Source organism: Pipra filicauda, unplaced genomic scaffold, assembly GCF_003945595.2.
Source record: "Pipra filicauda isolate LSUMZ 115617 unplaced genomic scaffold, ASM394559v2 scaffold10_size6260569_pilon, whole genome shotgun sequence".
NCBI lineage: Eukaryota > Metazoa > Chordata > Aves > Passeriformes > Pipridae > Pipra > Pipra filicauda.
Window position 1 is genome coordinate 3,635,442 of NW_024103541.1, and position 17,648 is coordinate 3,653,089.

Here is a 17,648-nt window from a genome sequence, read left to right on the forward strand (position 1 = left end):
ACACATTTGGGTCAAATTCACCTAAAATGCTGAGTACTCAAGGCTGCAATTAAATCAATTACAACAATACTTTAAAAATACAAAGATAATGCAATGCTGTTATTTAAAAAAAAAAAGTTCTTAAAGAGCTCAATGGACACACGTATCAAATGCAAACTTTCATCTTACTCACAGACACCAATTCTCCAGCCATAAAATAAGAAATATCCGTTTCCTTTCCCTGAGGTATATTAAAATACTTGTAATAATAAGCAATATTCAATACAGGTCACAAGGGTGAACTAATCAGTTTATAGTGCTCTTGTTCCTGCAGCCAGCACAATGCTGAGGGGAGAAGGCAGCAGCCCTCAGATGGACAGGTAAGGCTACTGCAGTTACTTAGACAACTACTGTGAGGAGGTGGGTGAGACGGTCTCGCCTCTCCCGGGACTTAATGACTGATCAGAAAGCACGACCAACCAGTGTGTTTCCAACTAACATGGAATAGCCACTTCTGTGGAGAATCACGAGAGGAATGGGTGCACTCCAATGCAGGACTGTCATCAAGAAAAGGTAAGCACAACAGTAAGACTGAAGAGAGAAACACTGGTTACCACCACAATGTAACAGAACTGAGAGAGATTTGGCTTCTTTTCACAGCTCTGCCACTGCTTTTGGGCACATCTGTTATCTTGGCAAATCCCTGCTCCTTCTTCCCACTTCCTTGTCTCTAAATCGGGTGCAATGACCCACCTTTGATTTAGATGTGAAGTGAGCAGTAGGAACTACCTATGAGGCCCTACTGATAACCATTACAGAAATTTCACAAAGAAATATACTCATTCTGCCTTCAGAGCAGGATTAAGCAGAGCATAGTAAGGGAACATGCGTTATGCAATGAGAAGAAAGCAAAGTATAGAGCAGCTGCTTATTCAATTCCTGTGCATTCAAAAAGGTAGGGGCTACTTAGTATCACTAAATACTAAAGTATAATATTAAGGTATAATATATTAGTGATATAATGAGGGTGGTAAAATTAAATGGCATAGGTAAAGCTCAATGCTGTCATTTTAATGCTTGCATGGTTGACTTATACCTAAAATTGCTCCTTTAAAAGCATGCTTTGCTTGTAATATCTTTACTTCAGCTTCATTATTTTCTAAGAGGCCATCTATGTGCATTAAAGAAAAATAGTAATTACAGAAAAATTCAGGACAATTACTTAATGCATACACAAAGACTAAATAACATTGGACAATAAGCTAATGAAAGTATAATCAAGAAGGTTTTGATCAAAAAACCTGGAAGTTAGCTGCAAAAGTGATCTCAGAGGTTCTGGAAGACATTTCTCATTTACATACTTGACAGCATATGGAAAACTTAAGAGGAAAAAAACAACGCTATTCTAAACCATAAATGAGAAGGACATGAATAACAACAAAACAGATCTTAGAGAGCACAGGTGATTATTTCTAGATCTTGCTTCAGTATTTGAAAATGTTATTTCAACATGGGCTCTCAGGTTGTGAGAGCAATGCAAGTATTTTAGAATAGAGGAATCACTCTCCCAAGTTGCAATTTCAACTTCAGCACATCACCATGCACAAAGTAGACATTTTTTCCCTAACTTCATTACAGCAAACTTACTTGGGGTACGATTACATTCTGTGTAACATCTAGAAACAAAGTCTGCAAAATATCATTGGCTCTCTGTGGACTAACTTTTCTCATGGGGATATTGGCAAGGAACACTTTCTTATCTAAACCTGCAGAGGAGGCAGTGTCATACCTCAAGGTAGCTTCATTTTTAATGGATATTTATTTCATTGCAGCTATATTTCAAACATACCCTTCATCTACCTCAAATAATCCAGTTAATCTAAAACATGATAGACTGAATACCTCTTTAGTAGAAGATTCACTCCAGACAGACAAAGCAAATCCTATACTTTCTATACTGTTTTTCAAATACTACAGTGTTACCCTAAGTGGCCATCTCTCAGACCCACCTGAAAAGGTAGGGTCAAAAGTCTGGGCCAGAAGATCAGAAAGAGCCCTTTCTAAAGCTAAAGACACAGATCTATTAACTGCTCCACTCCTCAAACCCTACAGGTTTACTCTACCTACACAAAAAAAAAAAAAAAAAAGCGCCTTTCAAGGATGTACCTATTCCAGAGGACTAATACACCTAGCAACTAAAAATGACAAAACTAAACATGAAAGAGAGAAAATAAACTACTTCAAGAACATAAATATGTACTTCACTTTTACTAACATAAACACAAGGCAACACACATGTAACATAGTCAGTAGAATAAATAAGCCCATATAATAGTTCCCCGAGGAAAGAAAAAGAATCACAGGTGACAAAATGTGATCAAAATGCACAAGACATTTCCAAAAAGGTGTTTGGAACCTTCAGAGATGGTAGCAGTATATGAATATAAAAATAGTAAAATTACAATGATTTGGGTATCACTAGAAGCACCATCTTGAACTGTATATTCTGGTGGCAGCCCTTTCTTTCCTTTAATGCACGATGAAAAACAAGGAGCAGACAATGCTGTGATGTTCCATTAGGGAGAGCACTGACCAACAATGAAACAAAAAAAGAAAATCTATCACTGTTCTTCAAAATATTCCAGCAATTACAAACTGGGTGCCAAGGAGCAATTTTCATCAGCGGAGTCAGGGATTGTTGTGGCCTAACCAGCACTCTCTGATACAACAGCATCAGAACAGTATCAAGCACCTTCATCAAGCATAAACAGAAGAGTCAGCACATAAACAGACACATGTTAGTATTTAAAGACCGTATGAGATCAGCCACAGGGGGAAGGAGTAGAAATAAACTCTAAAATCATGGAAGTGAGCAACTAGGTCACTTTCTCAAAACCCCTCTTGGAACACAAGCATGTTACAGACCATATAAATTTGCCAAGAAGAGTATCCTTCCATACAGCTAGGATATTTTTCCCCATTGTAGCAATAAGCCCACCACCTCCCTGCTGATAACCAACACTTGTGGTCAGATTAAATCAGCTAAGAACTATTCCTATCCTGCTTACATAAAATTCCAGAATTGTAAATCAGCCTTTTTAATCTGGCTGATCCTCACTTCAAAAGAAAAAGAAAAAAAAAAAAGGCAAATCAAGTAACTACTAAATCCAGTGTGCTTCTGCAGCGTATCCTCTTCAAAAGGCTATCCACAACCCCAACAAGAACTTCCAGATAACTCTTTCCCTTGATACTTCAAGGATGGTATGAACAAGGAATCCCACTGACTTCTACCACATACCCCAAGGTAATTACTCCTCATTACAGTTTTAAATTTCTCAAACAATTTTCAGGTACTTAAGCCCATTTTCAGATCAAGGCAAGCCAAAACACAAGATGCCTAGAAACTATTTTATAGGAACAATAATAACACAGATATGATGGCCCATTAACTAACATTGAAAATAATCCAAAAAATAAAACTCAGACTCCTCAAGATTGTGCCCTCTTGAATAAAAAGTTTGTGGAAATTGGATTCTACCTCAATGACTTTGGTACCCTGCAGCTAATTCTCACTAATTAAGTCCTAGAATACACCAAAACAGGAATTCAGATTGATCAAAAGATATGATCTGTGTTTATAATAACTCTTATAATCATTAGGAACAAAAATCTGGAAGGTTCTTGATGCCATTAACTCACAGACCAACAATTAAGAGCTACTATCCCAAAAAGGTCTGAAATTTCTGAGAACCCATAGTCAAACAACTTTATGATGAAGCCAAGTCTCAGTGAAAGACATTCAATACAACCCATAATACTAAGCAAGCAGGAAACCAATCTGTAAAGTGCAAAAATATACTTACAAGATTCTGATGAAAGAAAAAAACGTTCTGCACTTATGGACTGCTTTCTAGATACTGTTTCCTCATCCAACCATGTTAAGAGTCTCAAGTCCTCAAGCCCTGAACACGCTGATGCAGCTGCACTCACCCAGGTTCCCTCAAGGCACAGATGTGTCCCATGAGGTAAAAGGGTAACAACTTATTATAGAATCCTAGAATGGTTTGGGTTGGAAGAGACCTTAAAGATCATCTAGTTCCAATCCCCCTGTGGGCAGGGACATCTTACACCAGACCAGGTTGCTCAGGGCCCCATCCAACCAGGCCCTGAACACTTCCACGGAGGGGTCACCCACAGCCTGGGTAACCTGTTACAGTGTCTCACCACCATCAAAGTTAAGCATTTCTTCCTAATATCTAATCTAAATCTACCCTTTTTCAATTTACAGACATTCCTCCTTGTTCTATCGCTATGCCCACGTACCCAAGAAGCAAGAACCAGAGCCAAACTGCTCTGCTGAACTCGTGTCCAAACAAACATGGGAAATGAAGAGTTGTCCAGAGTTACAGCAAATTTTAGGCACATAAGATGTAACTACAACAGATCCCATTTTTTCTACACACGCAGCCATACTCTCATCACCACCACAACTGTGGAAAGCCCCCTGCCTGTCCTCTGACCTATAAGGAATGTAATCCAGAGAGGATACAAAGGCACATTAGACAGTAAACTGCAAGGTCATGCAAAGAACTGAGAGATTAGGTTTTCTGTCAGCTTGTCCCTTTACATTGCTGTTCCTTGAAAAGTGACAGTAAACTCACACTTAAAGCTGCATTATATTTGAGCCAATATAGTCTATGTAACACTGAGTACAGGTTCCTAACAGGCACCAGCCTGAACACGCCTGGTTTGCATGATCTACTTTTAACTGTCAGATTCAGAAAACAAGCCCACTGGTTTTGTCTACAAATTGCCACCTACTCTACATATTCCAGCAAAATACTGTGACAACTGGATGATCATCCTCTGCGTGCTCCTCTTCTACAAACTCTATTTTATTCCCCCCCCCCCCCAATCCCTTAATTTCATCCTTGGTGATCATAAAAAAACACATTTTAAATACAAAAAAATTCTTTTCTAGTAATTTAAAAAGAAAATTTCATATTTTCTACCAGGAAAAAACAACATTAAAGTCAAGTGGTTTTCCCTTACTTCCTTACACCCCGTAACAATACAAGTTTTCCTGCTCCCTAGAAGACAATCACATAACTTTGACATCTTTTTGCTGACTCAGACGAAAATTCATCACTAAGTGTAACTGTCAGGTTTACCAGGGACAGAGGAAGCTCCTGAGAACCACAGCCTAATAAAGCTTTCCTCCTTGAGAGATGACAGCAGTCTTTCTCCCATATGAATGATTCATTCTTATTTGATATTGTTAAAGCAATATTCACACAGGGCACCTTCACACTAGACTTTACCTTCAAAAAAATTGGTTATGAGGTCAACACATAAGCTGAAAACCAATATTCCATGGGCATGTCTGGAAAATCTGCAAGTGATTGTGGTCTAAAATAATTGTATCACTCTTGGTACCCTGAGGATTCACCACCTCCTTTTGCACTTGATCTAGTGGTCATTACAAAAATTTTCTTCAAGGTAAGCAGTGTAAGGTTACTCCAGCAAAAAGGGAGTTGGTTGAGTTTACCAACCTATCATGAAGAACTTCTTTGCTAAAAGAAACTTTACAGAAACAAAAGGAGAACGTTTCTTAAATTTATGTATATAGCTACTGATGTATCTAGACCTGCTCAGTGCTATAAATGACCCAACTTAAGAAGCCTGACAATTGTCATTCATCTCACATATATTTCACTTGACAGAGACTGACATATAACAGTGACCTATGTTAAAAACTACTGTTTAAGTGGTCCTAACCTGAGGACAATCATGCCTTAGGAGGTCAGCAACAGAGACAGTAATTTGATTCAGAACACTCTTGCTTGAGAAACTCTAAAATCATCCACAGCATCTGGAAATTCTGACTGTTATAATGCTTACAGACTAAAAAATCATCCATGGATCCCATGAAATGTACTCATTTCTTGGCTTAAATACTCATTTTTCTCCCTCTGTCCTCCCTTTTAAAAACTGAAGAATGTCTGCAATGCAATACTACAGAATCACTTGTTGAAAGCAAGGCTAAATAGTTTTCACTACCCAAGGAAGCCTGAGAAAGATGGTGAATTTAGAAGCTGCTCACTGGCTTTGCCCCTCCCCAGTGACATCCCAGGCACTAACCCACATCATATGCTGCTTATTGTTTGGCAAAATAAATCTCACTTTATGCTGAACACTTCTCATTCTCCATGACTAGAGCTTTAGGCCAGACATCATCATAAATAGATGCTACAAGTGTCTTACACACACATGTGCACACATGCTTTTCAGGAGCATTATCACCATTTCCTTGTTTCATATACAACCCTAACAACAGAAAAAAAGAAATCTGACAAATTTTCAGGACAATCACATAGCAGTTAACATTCACAGTGTGTAAAAAGTTGTTTTTTCTCCCTTTCTTAAAAGGTGCTAATGAACATGTGACTATGTCAAACCTGCCCAGCATCAGTATTTCTCACTTCACCTCTTGCATTAAGGTAACACGACCTGGTCATGCTGCTACTGGCATTGTAAACCTCTCTAATGATGCCTTCTATATCCGTGTTGGGGTACATAAGTAGTAAAATTAATACAGGTTTTATGGGAAAATTACTACATAAACATTTAAGAAATTTGTACAAATTTTTATGAATGGGCATCTTTTAACCTTATAGATGTAGCTGCCATTTGAAACAATTTTAGAGCAGAAGGCTTATCAGTCTCATAGCTGAGCTCACACAGATATCATAACAGCTTTAGGCATGAGTAATATCACATGTTACATCAAGAAATTGTACGGACATTTTACAGGCACCTGGATTTTTGGTTTTGGTTTTTATGTCGGTTTTTTTGTTTTTTTTTTTCCCAGTGCAAGAGATCTAGACAGTTTATATTTGATAGGCTGTTCATAAATTATACCCTACTGCTGTTTGCAGGTTAGAACTTCTTCCCACACAGATTTCATTTTATCATCAGACTGTTTAATTCTGCACTTATAAAAATGTCATCCTAGTCATAAGGGAAGAATTAGACAGCACTGTCTTAAGGTTTTCTGCACATACCATGACAAGATGCAGATACTGTGATACTAATATGCCAGTAGAGTATATCAATTGCACGATCAGGCCATATACACATGCTGTTACTGAGCTGTGTCTTGCTGTTTTCAAAAGTGCAGTGAAATCATGAAGTAATATAAATTAGTAATATATTAACTACATTACAGTATTCTCACTGTTGCCTCTTGATATCATAGCCTGGAATACATTAACACACTGATAATATCCTAAGAGTACATTAAAAATTATTTCTGAGCAAAAGCAGTACTAGTCTCTATATTATCTCCCAAAATAACATTCTGACAGTGTGGAAGAAGTTATCAGGAGATTCTAACCCTTCCGCATGTTGTAGATTCCACAGTCTTTCTAAAAGACAGCCAATTTCCCCTTAGGACACACTTATAATCAAGTTTTGTGAGAACATATTACAGATTTTTCCAGATATTTTATCCAACATGCTGAATGATATATGAAAAATATCTCTATATGGAGTCAGGGGAAGATAACTTAATCATATATAATATTGGAATACTCACATATGTTATTGTATTTTAATTTGTACAATAATTTGTAAGTTAAATAGTTTAAAATTTTACCACTTCTGTAGTTTATGGCACTATTGCTGATGTATAAAATATTCTATGTGGATGATAAAAAATGTATATTTAAAATGTATACAGAGTACTAACTAATGAGCCAAACAGATGGGAGTTGTGTTTTAACTTCACTGGAAAGTACTGAAATAAAGTACTGAAATAAAGTAACTAACAGCATTTGTGTAAATGAAAATAAATCTCATGAAAATCTGAATGGATTTTCCTTTGTTAGACAGAAGTTTGTGCTTGCCTTATAGCTATATATTATAGCCAGTGGCTGTATTTTGCTGACATGGCCTGTCAATAGCTATGTCTCAGCTGTTAAAAAACAGTAAGTTAAATGTATAAACTCAACACTGTGCAGGGGGTTCTGCATAGATTCCAATTTACAGAAGTGAAAAAAGAAAAAAAAATTCATGAATCTCAGTAGTCCAAGAAATACACTTTCCCCAAAAGTATTTCTATCAAAAAACCCTAAACAAATTAAAGTGGAACTTAATCACAGTACTGATCCCTCACATAAGCCCAGCAACCTGACAGAAGCAGATACCCATGTCTGCTTACATCCATGGAGCTTTTGTGGGACCACATTTGTCTTTAAACACTCAGTTATGCAGATCAGACTGCAAGCTGAAGGCTTGAATCTATTTCATCATTTGAAAGGCAGCTATCATTAGAATGCCAGGCAGAGGCACACAAAGCACTTATTTTAAACAAAACCTATCTATTTCTCTGTTAGATTCATTTAAGAGTCTTCAAAGCAAAAAATATTTCCATTGGTGTTTACTTTTCTCAGTCCTCGTCCCATTCACTTAATATACAAGACACTGTTAAGGTTGGACAAGAAAGCTGGATGCTTCAGTTTCATGTTTAGGGTAACAGCAGTATCTTTATTTATCACAGACATTATCGCAATGTTACTATTTCTTATTTAACTTCAGTTACTTCACACAGAAAAATGTATTTTATATTAGAGCCAAAATTAAATCAAACTTAATCCCAAATTATGCTAAACCACTTAAAGTGGTTTTGATAGATTAAGGCCCACTCCATCAAGCTGCTCTGTACAGACAGGTCTCCATTTGTAAGAGCCCACACAGTCTTCCTCAGCAGAGGAAGACTCTACAAATATCCCAGGCACAAAAAAAAAAAAAAATCACAAATCTCCAGCAGCAGATACAAAAAACAAACCCACCCTGCTTTTCCCCAAAATACCAGAATACAACAAATGCTTCTTCCCCAATGGTACATTTTAAAATGTTTAACCTAAACCCCTACACTAACAACTGACACCCTGAACTCCACTATTTGCAAATTTACATTACTGAACCTGTGGTGCAAAGAACTTACCTAGCAGTGAGCTAAACTCTTTAAGATGTACCATCACCATAATAGAGTAATATATTCTTAGCATTCTCATAGTTCAATTCTAACACTACCAGTACACAGAAATTCTCAGCTGGAAGTAAGAACTTCCAACCTCGATGGTTTTACACCACCAGCTGTCTCCAGAACACACACATGCTCCACAGCACTTTAAATCCTCATATAAATAAACTTGTACACACGAACTGAGAGGGAAAACTGTATTTTGAGAAGCTACATAGTAATATTCCCCAAGCATGTGTTCCTTCAGGTGCACCATTTAGCCTGAAATATAACTTTTCACATTCTGAGTAATTTTTCTTCCATTTTTTTAAATCATTGTGGTTCTTCAAATAGCTACTTACTTACTTAATAGTTTGATTTCATAATCCATTATATTAGGGATCTTCCATAAACAGAATATGTTTGCAACAGAGTAGACATGAAACACATATGGACAAGAAGGACAATAACAAAAGCACAGATTACATACACATCTGTTCTCTCAGGTCTCAGCCTCAGGAGCAAAGACAGAAGAAGTACACGTGCACACAACAGTCTAAATGCAAGAGGTCACTCTCATCTCTTTTAGTTTTATTCAGTTATGTGAGCTCACTAACTACATGTATATTTGGGGAAGAGCTGCATGCAGACATCCAGAAACAACTACAAAGCAAACGCTTTTGGAAACTGAACACACACACACATTCAGCTGCATATTCACCACGAAAGACCATGACAACAGTTTTCAGGAAACTGCGCAATTGAAAACTTAATTTTGTTTTCCTAAACAACCTCAAGAAGAGCAGGGTTTGCTGGCCTCTCCTGTGAACGTGTGTGTACCCTGTACCAGGAGCCTGCAGATCCCACAGGATCCACAGGAAAACTGAGGCCTCATGAGCTCTGGAGCTTCCGGCGCAGCCAACACTCCTGCAGATGACAGCTGTCACTGGACACAGGCACGGATCCCAGACACTGGAAGTGGGACACTGTAAAACTAACATTGCCCAAAGGTATGCAAACTTCTTAAGTCTAGATCGGACCACTGGTTTATCTAGACTGCTTCTGAGCAAACCATAAGAACACTTGCCAGAATTGATACAGGGTAGCACTAGTTTTCTACCTCCTCCCTTCACCAGGCATATTCACCAAACACATGGAGAATGGCTACAAATTTCTACCACTTGCAACAACGAAATCTGACATGGGCACTCCAAAATGTTGAAGCATGACAGGCCCAGGCATATATTCCCAGCAAGCCTGTAAAAGTACTACTGAAATTTGTGAGCAAGTGCAGCAAATAAACAAAACAACTGAGATCCTATTCAAAAGAAAAACCACAGTCCTCTGTCATTCATCCTGTACCAACAGCAAAGATGCTGTTCATCAGGAGTAGGACATCTCTCCCATCTAACACTTCTTGGACCAGAACATCACGTGTATGCAGACAGAGAGGGAGGTCATGCTCCAAGTAGACCTTTAAAGCAAGACTAAAGTTGTGATTACTGGATTCCACATATCTGCCTTTTTTTTTTTAATCATTGTGCAAAATCCCTCACAGCTGCTGCTCTGAACAGTTCACAAAAACAAAGTGATCAGAGAGATGAGTTATGCTGGCAACATAAATGTCTTTCCTTTTCATGAACCAGCTTAATGCAGATGTTGCTGCAACTCACCCCAGCTGAGGTTTGGCAGGAATTGGGGAAGGAAAGACCATGAAGAGTGAAAGTGTTTGAAGCCCAACTAATTTCTCCTTAACTCCTACTGGTCCCCCTTCCTCTGCCAAGCCACTTCCAGAATGGCACTTGTTAGCAGCTCCCGACGCTGGGGAGAAGAGGGTGCCTTGCAAAAGCTTCCTCCGAGCAGCCGAGAGGAGACTCTGAGAAGGTTATTCAAAAATAAAATCGAACGGAGTGACTGCTCGCAGGTCGGCACGCTTCAGCTATCTTACACCGGGAACAATGGGGAGGCGGGCAGCCGGAGGATACGGCCCGGGAGCACGGGGCCGGGGTGGACGCGCTGCCAGCCCGTCCGTCCGTCGGCTCTTTGTCCGTCCGTCCGTCCGTCTGTCAGGCGGCCCCGCCGGCCCCATCCCCGCCGCCCCGGCGCGGCCTGCGCGGCCCCGCGGCTCCGGCCGGGAGAGCGGGCGGAGCGGGAGCGGCAGGAGCAGCGGGAGCGGCGGGAGCGGCGGGAGCAGCGGGTGGAGGGCGCCCGCCGCCTCCTCATCCCCCGCTCCGCGCCGGCCTCCCCGCGCCGGGGCCAAGCGCGGCCCATGCGGGACGCGCCGCGCCGCGGCCCCCCCTTCCTTCCTTTCCCGTTCCTCTCCTCCTCCTCCCTCCCTCCCTCCGCGCACCGAACGGCCCCGAACGGCCCCGGCTCGCCCCCGCCGGCACTTACCGGCCGCAGAGCTGCGAGGAGAAGGCGGCCGGGCCGGGCCGGGCCGGGGCGCGGCGGCGGCGGCGGCGGCTCAGAGCGGCCGTGCCGCGGCCCCGGGCATGGCGGGGTTGGCGGGGCGCGGGCGAGGGGGGCCGGCGGGGCGGCGGCGGCGGGGTGAGCCTGGGGGAAGCGGCGGCGGCGGCGGCTCCTTCTTCTTCTTCTTCTTCTTCTTCTTCTTCCTGCTGCTCCGCGGAGCGTCCGCGGGCGGTGACAGCGACACCCGGCCAGAGCGCCGCGCGCGCGCTGCACCACGGGAAACGCGCCCGGAGGACCGGCGGGACGGCAGCAGGAGGAGGAGGATGGGGAGGATGGGGAGCGAGGGAGCGAGGACGGGAGCGGGATCCCCGCCGGGGCTGCGGCCGCTGGCTGGGCGGGCGGTGCCGGGTTACGCGCGGGTCAGGAGGCCGGCGCGGGCAGCGCTCCCACGGCCGCGCCGGCCCCGGGCGGAGGCGGGGCGGGAGAGCCCCTTCGGCCTCGGGCCGGGGCTGCCCCCCGCTCCCTCCGGGGTCGTTCCAGCGCCCTCACTCCCAGCCGGGGCTCCCGGGGGAGAGGGGGCCGGAGCGGCCGCGGTCGGTGCCAGGGAGGAGGCTGAAGTGCCACAGGGTTGGAAGGGACCTCTGGAGATCATCCAGTCCAACCCCCCCGCCAAGGCAGGGTTACCTGGAGCAGGTGACACAGGAACGCCTCCAGGTGAGTTTGGAATGTCTCCAGAGGGGGAGACTCCAGGCCCTCTCTGGGCAGCCTGTTCAGGGCTCTGCCACCCTCAACGTAAAGAAGTACAGCCCGATCCAGTTCCCCACTGCCGGCACATCCTACATCCCTCCCGCTGGAGGAGGCCCCAGACCACCGGTGCCCTTATGGAGGTTCATGGGGGTCCCAGAGCCTCCAAGTCCATCAGAAAGCCCCGAGATGAGTTTTCTGCACTGCAATCTCCTTGATCGTGATATCCTCCATGACCCCACACCATAAACTTTCTGGAGAATTGCTAGAAGCCAAATCTTCCTAAAGACCCTGCGTTCCTTGGAGCACCTCTCCACCCAAACCGGCTGCACATCTGCAGCCTGGGCTGTGCCGTGGTGTTGCTTGCACCTCTCAACTTCATTGCTTTTAGGGGTTACCAACTTTTCCACGTTTCTCTAAACAAAGCCTTTCGCCAGCCACGGACTTAAACACGTGCGTATCTCAATTGCTCCGTGTCACTTGCGTATAATTAAGCATGTGCTTAAGTGCTCTGCTGGATTGAAGCCAAAATCTGCATAAGCTCTGTTGGGTAAAATTTACCAGCTTCGCTGGGCTTAGCTCAATGAGTCATTCAATCAGCAGCAGCCCAAAGGTTTTTGCTAGAAGCTTAGTTATTCCCAGGTTGTCCTACAGGATCACCCTGTCCCCGTGACAAGGCTTCTGCCCTTCATTCAGGTCCTGTTAGAAGTGAGACGCATCTGCCCGGTGACTCAGCTTTGCCAAGGGTTTCAAGTTCCTTCAGCAAGAGGCATTAATAAGGTTCTGCATCCTCACACAGGTCAGAGGTTGTGCCATCCACTTACAGTGTAATAAATTGCATTGAGAAGAGAGTATTAATGACACCAGGACCTAGTGTGAAGGTCTGCTCTGACTTTATGCAATATGTTTATTTCAAAATAATTGCATCAAGAGGAAGGAGTTAATAAAATGTGTCTACATTTCATGCAGCCCTCTACAGATTCACACAAAGACAAGAAGTGTCATTAACCTGCTTTTTGAATAAAATGGGGAACCTTTTTATTTCCAAAACCTGAGTTTTAGAAACCGAGGGAAGATGTACACTTATGCAGCTTTGATTTTTTTTTTCCTTCAAAGACAATTAATTGGGTGACTCTACTCATTTTTACCTGTCAAAAAAATCTTTTGAATTGCATTAAGTCTGAGTTGGGAAGCTCAGCACTAAATCCTTATATTAAAATACACTGAGGAATTAAAGCTTTCTGCAGGGTGAGCACAAGTCTTTCTCCAAGGACACATCAATTGGAACCTGCTTTTCAAAAAAATTTGTTTAGCAATTAACAGCATAATATGAAGAAGAAAGACTGTCTTGTATTTAATGCTAAAAAGCAAGACTCAGCATATTCGAGTGCTGTTCTTTACTCTCTTACCATTCTTCTATGTCCTTAATCAAGACATGCTCCAATTTTCAAACGTCGGATTGGGTTATGGTGCGGTTTTTTTGTGGTGTTTTAAGAGGAACTGAGCACCTATAAGTTATCAAGTTCAGTGAGAATCTTACAGTGCTTTGTTCATCTGGAAGTCCCCACCACCAAGGTAGAGTTGGTGAAGGGACACATCAGACCTTGGATCTTTGCCTCATGTATTTCCTAATTATGGTACTTTCTCACCAAGTCACACAGGTGTGACACTGATGTCCATATTAGTTTTGACAGTCATTTAATACTGTGGTATTTATTTATTAATATTGGTGCTCTGACGTAATGAAATAGAAAAGAAATACATAAACTCAGTAGCTTGAGAAGCTTAAAGGAGCACTTGCATTTTGACCTACATTTTTTTCTGTACACTGCTCTGTAAATAGCAGACAAACTGCTTTTCCCTAGTTAAAATATTAATAGTCTTTAATATAGTCTTCCTTCTCCCTTCTGAATTTCAAAAGTTGCCCACCTGCGAGAAACCCTCTAAAAGGCAATGTGTGTGCAGCATGGAGCACGGTACATTTCAGTCTCCTTTTCTTAAGAGGGCTTAAATAATGGAAATTAAAAGGCATTTCCCCCCTCCTTCTTTTTCTTTTTCTTCTCTTTTCTGTATAAATCTAGAAAAAAGAAAATGTGTGGCTATGTATTAAAAAGAGTGGCTTTGGGGAATCACTGGGCAATATGTGTGTGTTTTAAAAGGTCTTCAACAGGAAGTGGCTTCAGAAGTAACTGTACAGATCAAGCAGAACCATCACGTTTGACCTCCTGCATGACAAACTGAAGGATTTAATTCAGAAATTTATGCTTCAAGACAGTAACTTCTGTTGAAGCGGCAGCTGATCTGGAAAGATCTTGTTTGGGAATTTGAGAGAGAAGTCCACCAGTTAGATATGTTTTTTAGATGGCCTCTTAGCCTAACTCTCAAATTTATGCCTTTGTACTTGTCTGAATTCATTAAGCCTGAGCTTCTAATCATTAGTTTTAGCTATCAGATTTAACGACTGCATTTAAGGATTTTTAACTGTTTTCCAGGTCTTTCTTTATCCTTGCAACTCTTTATAAATCCCCTTCCAGTTTTTTAAAAACTATTTTTGTTTGTTTGAAAATACTGTTAGCCTGGGCCTACTGCTCAATCATTTAGCCCACAGACAGGTAAATTAACAAACATCAAGTGCAGCTTTTTTCACCACCCCCTCATATCCACCTAACCTTTTATCTGCACCTCTGGAGTGATGTACAAAGTCTAATGATGTGACCTGTCCTACTGACTCTGCCCAGGGTGATGTTTCCTGCTGCTTCTCTGTCCTTCCTCATGTAAAACAAGGATACGGCATGTCTGTCTTCTCCCCTTCCCCATGTGGATGTCACAACTCACAGTTAATAGTCTCATTCCTTCCAACACATACAATTGGCTTTCTTGACTTTAAAAAAAAAAATAAATCTGTTGGACTATTTGTGTCTGTCTGTGGTTACATGATCAGGCCAAAGGAAATGTGAAAAACAATCTGCACTTCAACAATCAATATTTTTACTGAGTATTTTATAACCAAGCTAAGTCTTGAAAAAACAGATGATGTGTGAACAGTTCATGTCAGTAGTTTATATATGGAGAACACTGCTTTATGTTTTAAAAAAAGGGTATTTGCAAACAGAATGTTCAAAGCCATGGTAAATTCAAGAGGAAGCATGAAGTGTTAGGGTGTGGAAAGACACAGTTCATTTTCCCAGACAATGCTAAACCTGACTTTTCTGTAGTTGTGGAATCATCAAATACTTTGATTAAAACTTTGGTGGAGGATGAGAATAACTTGACTTTCAGAGATTGCAGATGTGTTCTCCCCACCACACTTGCATTATTCTTTTAATGCAAAAGTTAGTTTTAGATTTAGTGTCTGTGTGTCTTACCACTCTCTGCGTGCTGGGCATGACCTGCAATTTTGCCTGGAAACCCTTTGACAAAAAATGAGTATCAAATCATAACTGCATAAAGGAACAGTAATCATCATTAGGACTAAACCCTGGATGGAGTGCAAGAAGTAAATATAAACCAGTTTATTGTAAATATAAACCAGTTTACTGACACAGAAGTGGAGATAAACACTGCCTAGTCCTCATCACAGATTTATGTCTCGTTCCCTGCTCTGCAGCAGAGCCAAGCACATGTCTAACTTCAAAAATGCAAATATCCCATTGAATTTGTGGAACTATCAGATACTGAATCAGAAAGAAAATTAAATGCTTTCTTCGATTTCTCTCTTTCTCTCCCTTCCTTTCTTGAATGACTAAGGTCACTGTAGCCCTGGTTACTACTAGTATGTGCCAGTGATCCAATGCATGATGCTTCAGAAATGCCTAGATGAATGCCTGACATTTCAACAGTGGATCCAATCAGGGAAAAATTGCTAGTAGAAGCTAGAAAATCAACTTCCATCCATTTTCTCAATTGGAATATTTCACCAGGGCTTTAACTAACACAAATATTCAGTGCAGAAATTTAATGAGTCCATTGTCTGAGCATTCACTCACACTGTCTGTAAATTGCTTCTCTTCATTTCAGTATCCCTGATGGAATTTGTGTTTTAATTATTTATTTATTTATTTTATAGCAGGCTTTCAATTCAAGATCCCGCATAAGCCTGACTCAGTAGAACCTGCCTTGCCCTATATTGCTGGCAGGTCAGGAGTCTGTCATAATGCTGCCAGAGCAGTACCATGTGCTCCTCCTCACATTACTAATGCAGGGAAATGTGGTGGTATGCAATGTCTCAAAATACCTGTGCAGCTGACACTAATAAACGAAATCATTAATTAGGGGCAATAATGGTCAAAAGAAGAGGGTGTTTGCAAGTCAACCAGCTCTCTTCCTTATTCCCAGAACCTTTTCTGTTCCCAAAATGGTTTAGAGGAGAACACTGTTCCACTTCCACCTGAGCCCTGAAGAAGTTCTTCATATCATATTAGTTTCTAATGCCACAAACATGCCTGACCTGACTCATTCATTTATTTTACAATAATACAGCAGCCTGAAGTGCTATAAAACTTGACCTGAAGACAGCACAAAAATCCTGGAGCAAATGAAAAGTTTGATGGGAGATATACCTGTCTGAAAGAAAGATATCAAGTCAGCGTCAGTCAAGGTGGTTTTGTGTAGACACAAGACATTCAGATACCTGTGATACGTCTGACTTGGTCCCCCATGGCATTCCTATAAAATTAGCATTATAAATCTCTTTAAAGAAAAAAGAAGAGAGGATGTTTAATGTCCCATGCTGAAATGTCTAATAGACAGAAAAAGCCACAAAAATGATGATAATGTAATACTTGCCTAACATAAATTGTCAAATGACACAAAGAGGCAGAACTTAAAGAACCAATTTCTCTGCCTTAAAACACAAGTTATAAGAAGAGCAGAAAACCATCTACTCTTAACTTAGATTGGCAGTCTACCTAAGACATTTAAGTTGAATTAACTGCAAATGGGAAAGCAAGAGGGCCTTAAACCCCAGTGTGAACACTTTAGGATTAAGCCTTTCAGAAATAAATGTAAAGGAAGCAAGGGATATTTTGTCTGTAAAAGAGAGAACATCCACACAGGGATTTGGTGGGCTTTAAATATCACAATTTAATGTCACACCTTTACTTAATTCATCTTAATCTTTCCCATGTGCCTGTCCCACTGCAACTGAGTTCTTTAATTTGAATATTACGGTGGATCTAATTTGAAAAACAGCATTAGCTGAACCATTTAGCTGAAGACTTGTCCATTTGGGGAGGTTACTCAGTGCTGAGTGACCAGCTACCTCATACCTACTTACTGTCAATACTCTTGGTTTACATTATAGTGTTGTAGGATGTATCACACCACCTAACATGCACTGAGAATTTGTGCAAGGCAAGTACAATGTTTTAAATTCAGATTTACACCTCTTCACAAGTCTAACATTTACCTGATTAAAGAAGCAAGACTCAAGATTTGCAGAGCAGGTAGGATACCAAGCTGTGATCCAGTGGTAATGTAAGATTGATACTTA

The 17,648-nt window shown here is 41.3% G+C and overlaps 1 protein-coding gene and 1 long non-coding RNA gene across 5 annotated transcripts in view; one reads left to right on the forward strand and one right to left on the reverse strand.

Moving 5' to 3' along the window:
* Positions 1–11,476, reverse strand: part of ZNF148 (zinc finger protein 148) — a 40,821-nt gene extending 29,345 nt beyond the window's left edge. For 3 of the 4 annotated variants that reach the window (XM_039381945.1, XM_039381943.1, XM_027723560.2), the window contains exon 1: positions 11,399–11,476. The gene's annotated coding sequence lies outside the window, so the exon portion shown is untranslated. Of the gene's footprint in view, positions 1–10,677; positions 11,027–11,398 lie in introns of those variants that run through there. The other variant, XM_027723559.2, reaches the window with a different exon arrangement.
* Positions 11,477–12,150: 674 nt separating this feature from the next.
* Positions 12,151–15,069, forward strand: LOC120323294. Its single transcript, XR_005563623.1, has 2 exons — positions 12,151–12,956; positions 14,317–15,069. It is a non-coding gene; the product is annotated as an uncharacterized LOC120323294 (long non-coding RNA).
* The last annotated feature ends 2,579 nt before the right edge of the window (positions 15,070–17,648 follow it).